General features: G+C 38.0%; 1 protein-coding gene across 42 annotated transcripts in view; it reads right to left on the bottom strand.

Annotated features, from left to right (window-relative positions):
* PTPRD (protein tyrosine phosphatase receptor type D) overlaps positions 1-10,426 on the bottom strand; it is a 2,170,985-nt gene that overhangs the window by 550,676 nt on the left and 1,609,883 nt on the right. The gene's annotated exons all lie outside the window — the stretch shown is intronic.

The following is a 10,426-nucleotide window of genomic DNA, read 5'->3' as shown; positions in this document are numbered from 1 at the left end:
TTTCCTGGATTGTGGCTTGGGTATCTGGATTGTGATATTCAATAAAATTACAAAGAGGGAAAGAGAGAATGAGAAAACTTGTGGGGGAGAAAGAAGGTAAGATTATATGGCACAGCACATTTATCCTGCTCACTCCTGAGTCCCCAGATCCTAACAAGGTCCTTGGAACAGAGTAGGTAATAATGATAAGAAAATCACATAGCAAATAACAAATACTTAGCAGCAACTGACATAATTAGGTAACCCAGACTAACTCAATGACCATATTTGAATTGGATGCATGATCAAAAAAATATATACCTCAGAGAATATTCTTACCAGAAATGTATAAATATATAACATGGCATATATGCCCTCTTTCAGGGGTCAAACAAAAACTTTCATAGCATTTCAAATAAAATGGATTAAGAATGAAAACATACAAAAGATCATCAGTACCCAGAAAGATTAAGAAACTGTTTCTTTTCTAGGTCTAATATGCTAGGGATTAGAAGCATTGCTTTCTTTCTTTGTTTTTTTTTTTTTACACCATTTTACATTCTTATTTGGATGCACACAAAATCATTGGTCTTTGGCAAGAATATGGAATGGGAAAAAGACAGTCTCTTCAACAAATGGTACTGGGAAAACTGGACCAAACTTTTTTACACCATACACAAAAATAAAGTCAAAGCAGATTAAGGACCTAAATGTGAGACTTGAAATCATAAAAATCCCAGAAGAGAGAATAGGCAGTAATTTATCTGACATCACCTGTAGCAACATTTTTCTAGATATGTGTCCAGACGCAAGGGGAATAAAAGCAAAAATAAACTTTTGGGACTTCATCAAAATAAAAAGCTTCTGAACAGCAAAGGAAACCATCAACAAAAGTACAAGACAATTTACTAGATGGGAGAAAACATTTGCAAGTCATATTTAATGAAGGGTTAGTATCCAAAATATATAAGGAACTTATACTACTTAATACAAAAAAATCCCCCAAATAATCCAGTTAAAATATGGGCAGAAGACATGAACAGACATTTCTTTAAAGAAGGCATCCAGATGGCCAATAGACACATGCAAAGATGGTCAACATCACTCGTCATCAGGGAAATGCAGATCAAAACCACAATTAAGATATCACCTCACACTTTTCATATTGGCTAAAACAGAACAAAACAAAGCAAACAAACACAAAAAGCATGAGAAACAGCAAGTATTTGTAAGGATGTGGAGAAAAAGCACCCTCTTTTGCTGTTGGTGGGATTGAAAACTGGTGCATTGTTTTTTTGTGGCATTGTTTACAATAGCCAAATTATGGAAGCAGCCCAAATGTCCATCGATACATAAGTGGATAAAGAAGAGGTATAAAGACGGGGCACCTGGGTGGCTCAGTCGGTTGAGTGTCTGACTTCAGCTCAGGTCATGATCTCACGGTCTGTTAGTTTGAGCCCCACGTTGGGCTCTGTGCTGACAGCTCAGAGCCTAGAGCCTGCTTCGGATTCTGTGTCTCCCCCTCTCTCTGCCCCTCCCCTGCTCATGCTTTGTCTCTCTCTCTCTCTCTCTCTGTGTCAAAAATAAATAAACATTAAAAATTTTAAAAAGAAGAGGTATAAAGAGGCTATATATATATATATATATGAGTATTATATAATATATAATTGATATATATATAATGGAATATTATTTAGTCATGAAAAATAATGAAATCTTATTTACAACATGGATGGAGTTAGAGAGTGTAGTGGTAAGCAAAATAAGTCAGTCAGAGAAAGACAAACACATGATTTCACATGCTTTCACTCGTGGAATTTAATAAACATAACAAATGAATAAGGGGGAAAGAGAGAGAGAGAGGGAGGGAGAGAACAAGAGAAACCAAGAAACAGACTCTTGACTCTACAGAACAAGCTGATGGTTACTAGGAGGAAGGTGAGTGGAGGGATGGGTGAAATAAATGATGGGGATTAAGGAGGCCAGTTGTGATGACCACTGGGTGTTGTATGCAAGTATTGAATCACTATATGGTACACCTGAATCTAATATAACACTGTATGTTAACTATACTGGAATTAAAAATCAAAATTTAATAACATTTTTTTAAATTCAAAATCAGGCGTCATTAATCTCTATCAGAGATCTTGTCAATGTCCAAAAGCTCTTAGTGCTTCCCTTAACCTCTACCTGAAGACTCGAAAGTGACACAGGGTACTTCACTATGTAGAATCTATCTCATAGGTCAGGACCAAATCAGCATGGCAGTGTGGCTGTGAAAAAAAAAAAAAGTCAAATAATGGGTGGCTTGGACCTTTGCATGGAAAGGTCTTTATTTTCATGTCCTTATTAGGTATTTTCAAATGCCATTAAACATCTCTATTCCTAGAGCTATCTCCATTCCCATTTTGTGCTGCATTTGACTTTAAAAGAATTCTGTCTTCAATGCCACTCTAGGTAAGCAGATAATCTATCTGCTATTCATAAGGCACAGCAGTTTTTCCAGGAACCTTGGGCACTAAAAGGCAAAGTTCTATTTTAATTACCTATTTACATTTACTATTTCATTGTGAAATAGGTTAAAATGTGGGAGTGAGGAGGCCACACTCAACAGCTGCCTGTCTCCATGAGAAAATGGGCAAAAGAGGCCTTTCAGACTTCGACCCACTTCAACAGCCTTTTGGGATTACTGATGGGGTGAAGTTTATCATTTTAAAGTGTAAATAAGTCACAAGGGTTATTTTGAAGTGAAATTTATTACTTTAAGGATAAAGATCAACACCTTTGGGAAATCAGTTGCCCTCATATTTGAACAAGCAGTGCACCTCCCTTACAACTTCAGTGCTTTGAATCAGTCTAACATTCTTTTTTTAGGTAAGCATTCTTTAATGTACATGGAAAAGTGTGATCTGAAACAATACAATGCTAATACATAAAACAGCTCTTTGCTATATGCACAAATTAGCAGCACACAATTTAATTTAAAATTAGCAACTAATGATTCTAGAAAACAGCAATGTCTTCTCAGTAAGAAAGCCATACAATGGACTGAATTTTGCCCCCTGCTTCTCACATGTAGTGGTAGAGTGGAATACAGTAACACATCTTATAGGACAAGACTGGGCAGGCCAAGTAATGTGTTAGTGGTGCCTTTTACCAGGAGAGGCCCTGAAAACATTTATCAGTGATGGGCACAGAGTTCTAGGAACTGCTTGCAAAAAGAAGGTCACTCTATGACAGCTTAAAAATACTGGCATTCAATGATCTTGGAACTGTGTAGACTTAGGTATCTAGATAAAATGAAAGTCCAGGTCTCTCATATGTGTATGTAATTTTATACCCACTCTTGTGAGTGGGCTAAAATCCCCTGTGGTTATCTTCACTTCTGAACATTCCCTTGTGAGCTCTTGTTTTCTTCTTCTTATTCATTCATATACTCCCTTTTCTTCTCCCTCACTTCCTAGTTTCCTTTTTTCAGTATATGGTGTTTAAAGAATGGAAGAGAAGGAATGAAATTCCACAGGACGTTTTATCTGCAACTCTGCTGGCCCCAGCCCTAAGTGCAGGGGGGGATTTAGTGAGACCAGGTCTTCCACCCAGCTGGCTGTCTCTCAGCATGTGACAGGAATGCACATTGAACCCCTTGGGTTCTGGCATAAGACTTCTCCAGTAGGGAGAGAACAATTTATGCAAATGGGTAGGAGAGGCAGTGTAGGAGGAAAGAGACCCATTTTCATCTCCACACACTCTGAACCAGTGTGCTAGAACTGGAAGAACCCCCAGAGAAATGCTTGCCTGACTTAGTGATTAACTCCCCAAACATTTACCAAGACTACTTGTTAGGCACTGGGGATGCAGAAATGCTAGTCTTTCTGAATCTCTTGTATCTTAGTTAACTGTAATTATAATATAAAGGTTGAGGGGTGTCTGGGTGGCTCAGTTGGTTAAGCATCCAACTCTTGGATTTAGACTCGGATCAGGATCTCATAGTTCATGAGTTTGAGCCCCACATAGGGCTCTGTGCTGACAGTGTGGAGCCTGCTTAGGATTCTCTCTCTCCTTCTCTCTCTCTTCTCCTCCCCCACCCCTTTCTCAAAATAAATAAATAAACTTAAAAAAATAATGATACAAAGATTAAATCTGTATATGTATATGTAGGTATAGGTATGCACACACACACACACACACACACACCTGCCAAAGTTTTATGGGAGCTCAGAAAAGGAACCACTAGTTCTGAGGTTGGGAAGAGGGAGAAATCTTAGCAGGTAGTAACATGCAAAGACCCAAAGAAACAGACACACAGTATTTAATAAATGCGGGAAGGGTGGAGGTAGAGGCACGAGGTCCCTAGAATTGAAATAAGATGAGGACAATAAAGTGAATCATAGAAATCAAGATGTCATTGATAATCTTGACATTCCTTTCAGTGGAATGTAAGAGGCCAACTACAGTGAGACAGGAGGGAGATGATAAAGAGAATAGTAGACAGATTAGCATTGGATGGATTAGCATTATATTGAACCACAGGCCCCTTTTGTTAATTAACAAAGAGAGATAAATATCAGTATTGCCACTTGCAAAATCTGTAGGGAGAGTGAAGGGATCTGAGTGTGGAAAAGACTTGTGAAGAAACAGGAATTATAATGACCATAATGTTTAACATGACCAGGACATATCATTCTACCCAACAAATTTGCAAAAACCAACAAGCCACAAGCAAACAAATAGAAATCTGATACTTCTAAGTGTTGACTTGTGAAGAGCAAAGGGGGCTCATATAGCTTTCTGCTACACCTGGTATGAGAGCAATTTGGCACTAGGAGTAAAGGTAAAGCGTGCACATTGTCTGACCAGGTTATACCTCCAGGTATGCACTATGCACGGGTACAAGAAGGATATTATCTAGGTGGCCATCAATTGAATACACATTTTTAAATGTGTCATATTCGGTGAGCCACTATCCAGAAGTTAAAATGGACTAAGTATATATGTATCAAAGTGGAAACATTATCTGTAGCATAATATTGAGGGAGGAGAGCAAGTTATAGATTGGTATGTATAAATGGATACATTTACATATATGGAATAAGTAAAAAATAATTGACAGGATACACAGCTCACTCTTACTATCTCTAACATTAAGTTTTGTGAATAATTTGGGAAAAATGCACACAACAATGCAGCAATGAGAATAAGCCATGTATAACTACAAGCAACTATATGGATGAATGTCACAAATATGAGGCTGAACAAATGGAACCAGACAGTAAAGAGTGCGTACTGTACAGTTTATATAAAAACAAACAAACACGACAACAAAAAAAATCAAAGCCAATGTATCCTGATAGGAATTAGGATAATACATTTATGCAAAGGGTAGAGATTATGAAGGTGCACAGAACATGTCTTCTATTTTGCTAGCAATGTCTTCTTTCTTGATCTGGGTTCTGTTAATAGAAGTGTTTTCAGTTTTATGTTTATTAAAAGTCATTTAACTGCACACTTGCTAAATGTTTACTTTTCTGAATGTATGCTATACTGCAATAAAAAGTGTAACAATGCTATTCGACAGAGGGGAAAAATTATTTATTTATTCTGAGTTGATGGGTTCATAGGTGATTATACATTTCCTGTGCCTTGCTGTTTATTTGTAATATTTCATTATAAAAAAAAAAGAAACCCAGGAGCCAACTTAAATTAAGAATTAAAGATAAGGGAAGGCATGAGTTGGCAGTGATAGAAAACAAGGAATCTGAGGCTCGGAGATCACAGAAGATGGGCGGACAGCAAAACCAAAACAGCAGTCCGCTCTCCGCACTGTCATTCCACTGCAGTGGCGTCCTCTTGCATGTATGCATGTTCTCTTTTTATTTTGGAAACTTATCCAGCTTCTGCCTTTAAGTCTTGCACAGTTCCCTTACTCTATGTCAGTAATTGTATTTATCCACAGTGAAGGAACTTTGCAACCTTTCCAGTAGCTGCTGATATTTTAAAACACTGCTTTTGAGGTAGATGAAAGAATGAGAAATGCTTCCTTCTCTGCTTTTCCAATTTTCTCATAAAAGGGTGAATAGACTATACCAAGTCTTTAAGAGGTATTATTTTTTAATGTTTATTTATTTTGAGAGAGGAAGAGAGAGAGAGAGAGAGAGAGAGTACAGGTGAGGGGCAAGAGAGAGAGCGAGAGAGAATTCCAAGCGGGATCTAAGCTGTTCGGGCAGAGCCTGACATGGGGCTCGAACTCATGAACCATGAGATGATGACCTGACCCAAAACCAAGAGTCCATCACTTAACTGACTGAGGCACCCAGGCACCCCTATTAGATATTATTTTTTAAGCTGCACCAGGGTAAGATGAAAGCCATTCACCCTCTTTGGTCTTCAAAATAAAAGAATAAGTCAGGTTCAACACTATTGATGGGTAATATGCATTCACTTTCTCTGACCTTATGAAAAACACTGAATTATTTTTTTTTGTGGGTGGGGAATTCAGTTACAGTGTGTTTGATTTTAAATACATCAAGTATTTGTAAACTGTCTCTCAGATAACGAAACCCTCAAAGAGTGTGGGATATGTTTCAGGAAGATCCAATAGTAGTCAACTCTCTCTGAGTAAATAAAATAGAGGACACAGTGTCCCTTCTAGCACAATGCTTACCCTCTCTGTGCAGTTCTTGTGCCACTGCCCTCACTTTAATGCTCAGATTATCCCCAGGCGTTTAATCCATGTCACTTCAGCACATTGCACTTAATTGCAGAATTTAAAGAAGACAAAGAACACTGTAGAAATGGGAGGGATGCCTCTGGGCTTTAGCTACTCTGTAAAGATGGGTGGGGAAAAACCTTCCACATTTAACTCTTGTGTATCTTGAAACAAAAGAAATGAGAAAATGAAACATTTCAGGTTACAGGTGGGCATTTCCACCAGAGAGAGGTTGAGCACCCCAGCACTTGTTAATTTCTAAGTTCAGAATGATCCTGAGAGCCTGTTAATATCTGCTGCCCCCTATAGTTTGCTCTTGTAAAAATCCTTTTAAAAAATCAGGAGAGCTATTTAAAACTCCAGTTGCTCTCTTCTAAATCCTAAGCACTTGTGGAATTTCATTCTGTCTCTTTTCAGTCCAAATCCACACATCAGAGTGAGCGAGGACATGGGGTGAGGCAGAATACAGCTATGAGCAGTTGTGATTTCATTTAAAGGAATAAACTGGGGGAAATGATTGCCTTTTAAGCATGCAGATTGTATTATATGAAAAAAAGCTGCTCAAATAAATATGATTTTCTTTAAAAAAGCAAAGGAAGCATCTGTTTATTAAACTACTTTCTCAATTTCCTATTGCCTTCCGAATTGGTTGTGGTACATGATTGCCTTGGTCTCCAAGCACAATAGCTTCTAATAACATTAAGCTTAAAATAATAGAGTAGAAGGGTACAGACTTGTGGTTTGTTCATTTGCTGAAACTAATATCGACGGCAGAAATTTTATCCAATCCTAAAATAGCACCTGGAACACTAGAAATTTAACAATGGCTCAGTGATGAATGAAATTTCATTATAAAGAATCATAATCTAATATCTAACTCCAGTAAAAATTTTGGAACTAGTTATCACCATGAACAAATGCTGGGGCAAAAGGTAATAAAACTATTTGCTTTAGCAATAGATTAATGAAGAAGAAGGAGTAGGTGATCTTAAGATAATATCACCCCATAGTCTGTGACCTGAATCATTTTAGGCTTAATTTCATAATTCAAGTGGACTGTGTATATGTAACTCCCTGAAAGATTATGAAAGGGTACAATTAATCTGTACAGTGCTAAAGCTTCCCACAGGCACATAAGACATCTTCTTTAGTTTCTTTAGAATCTACATTATAGATTTGGAATTTTTCCCTAAAACGAAACTGATCATTCTAATCAACTTGGTGAAAACAAAGAGCTAGTAGGCATAGTTGTTCTGAGATCAAATCAGGTTAGCTCCAATCTGGTATAATTAACTACAATGAATTAAACAATGACACTCTCTAAAAAGATAAAAACAAATAAAAGGTCTTAAGTAGGAGAACCGTTAATATATATAAAATCCTATTAAATGCATAAAAATAAATCACATTTGCTGATAGTCATTTTTATTTAATTTTATTATGAAACTCACGCAGTATAACTATACTGTTTCATTTTGCTGAAGTAGAAACATAGACCCCAATCCACCAATTAAGAAATATTGGTTAAACATTCTTGACCTCCTGCTGTGGAGAATATAAAAGATTTTAGATACAAACGTTCTTCTCAAGCTACTCGAAGACTAACAGGTAAATGAGTGAAAAGACTGTAAGCATTTGAGAGGTTCAAAAGAGAGAGTTTTTTCTTAGAATTTCCTGAAGGTATGGTCTGAGTGGGCTGGCTGTAGATAGGAGAAAACAGGCCGCCTGAAGGTATCGGGAAGGACTTCTGAGGTTTGAAACATGAAGGGAAGCTCTGTGGACAGCTGCCGCGCACCAGTGGTGTCTGCTGGAAAAGCAGACACAAAAAAACATACCAAAGATTGTGGACTGGCCCGAGAGATTCCTGGCATCCTCCAAGGGGTCCTTGCCCACGGGGTATTGCATACCGGGGAAACAACATAGAAAGGAATTGTTTTAGCGAGGCACACCTCGGGGTGGACCCAGAGCTCAAAATCTAGCTGAACACTCTTCTGTGGGAGTCTGAGGAGGGACGTGGCCGAGAATGGAAGAGCCTCCTCAGAGAACGTGGGAGAGAGGCTGGTGACCTGAGAGAGGGGGCAGGGACAGTGCTGGAGAGAATGCCCCGCTGGCTGGCCCAATGCTTGATTCAAGCCCTATCACTTTCTGTGTGTAAAGTTCGAGCTTGGCCAAGCTTCTCTGGCCTCAAATCTGTTATTCGCCACGTGAGGATATGTGACACCCCTACGGTCAACGTGTATCATACAATCCCGGTGAAGAACGAATGAGATCATGTAGGCCAGAGTACTTTGTCAAATGTAAAGCGCTATTTAATTTAAGGCTGATTGTGTTCAAGCTTATCGTCAACATCCACGACACCTCGTCTGATTCATTGGCTGAATCATGGTCATCAAAACTCTCTTCCGCATTCATCTACAACCATTTCTCACTTCCCTGAACTAGATCCACTGTTTTCAGGAAGCTCTCTCTACTTATCTGTTGTCAGGCTTACTCCTCATGCCTTCAACTTTTATGCATGATTTATATCACATTATTCATTTTAACTCGTGTTCTCTCTTATAAAAGGACGTGTTGCTTCTCCATTGAATTATAAACTCCTGAAGGAAAGGGAGTTTGTTTTTCACTTTTAAAATGACACCAAAAATGTACTTGGAAGCAAAGAAATGAGGCAAGAGGAAGTTGAAAGACAGGATTCAGGGATGAAAACCTAATGCAGACTGACCCCCATCACAGGTAGCCTGGCAATTCTGGCTCTTTTCTTGACAATTATTTATAAAATGAAGATGATACTACATAACTCCATTGTATATGAATTGAATATGAAATGAGTTGAAAAATTACAAAATAATGAATACAGTTAATAAACATGTTGCATTGCATTGTATACATATAAAATGGTATTAAAAAACCTAAATAAAAAATAAAAACAGAGGTTGGGTGAGATTTATATTTTCTGCATCACATGCCTTTTTAAATTTTTAAAATATTTATTTAGTTTTGAAAGAAGAGAGAGCACAAGTGGGGGAGGGAGACAGAATCTGAAGCAGGGTGGAAGCTGTCAGCACAGAGCCCAATGCAGGGCTCAAACTCACAAACCCTGAGATCATGACCTGAACTGAAGTCGGAGGATTAACTGAGTGATCCACCCAGGTTCTCCTCACATGCTTTTTTTTTTTTTTAATGTTTGTTTATTTTTGAGAGGGAGAGGATGGGGAGGGGCAGAGAGAGAGGGGAGAGAGATCCCAAGCAGACTTCACACTAACAGGGGGCTGGAACTCAGGAACCTTGAGATCATGACCTGAGCCAAAACCAAGAGTCAGATGCTTAACTGACTGAGCCACCCAGACACCTCCCTGCATCACATACTTTAAACTAATTGAATAATCCATCAGACTTGAGTAAGGATAAGATCTTGATGTATTTTTTTTTCCAGTTCTCAGAAACAACGAGCTTACTTTTTCCCCTGCTGATAACATATATTGTTCAGTTATTGTTAATGCTGGCATGATGATACAGAATGTAGAAAACCACACATATCATATAGACAAGCAATCTGTGAAAGGTCATATTAAGTAGGGGAAATAAAGTGCTGGATTTTACTATTTAACAAGATGCATTTGTTCTATATATAAGAAGACAACTTTTCACGTTTCAATCAACTCATTGAAAAAAAAGGAAAATATAATGTGTAAAAAGGAAAACTGGCAATAATGTAATATAAACAGAACATTTAAATTCACT

Source organism: Acinonyx jubatus, chromosome D4 (assembly GCF_027475565.1).
Source record: "Acinonyx jubatus isolate Ajub_Pintada_27869175 chromosome D4, VMU_Ajub_asm_v1.0, whole genome shotgun sequence".
NCBI classification, from domain to species: Eukaryota; Metazoa; Chordata; class Mammalia; order Carnivora; family Felidae; genus Acinonyx; species Acinonyx jubatus.
The sequence above is the reverse complement of the archived record's forward strand: the minus strand, read 5'-3'. Positions and strand labels throughout refer to the sequence as shown.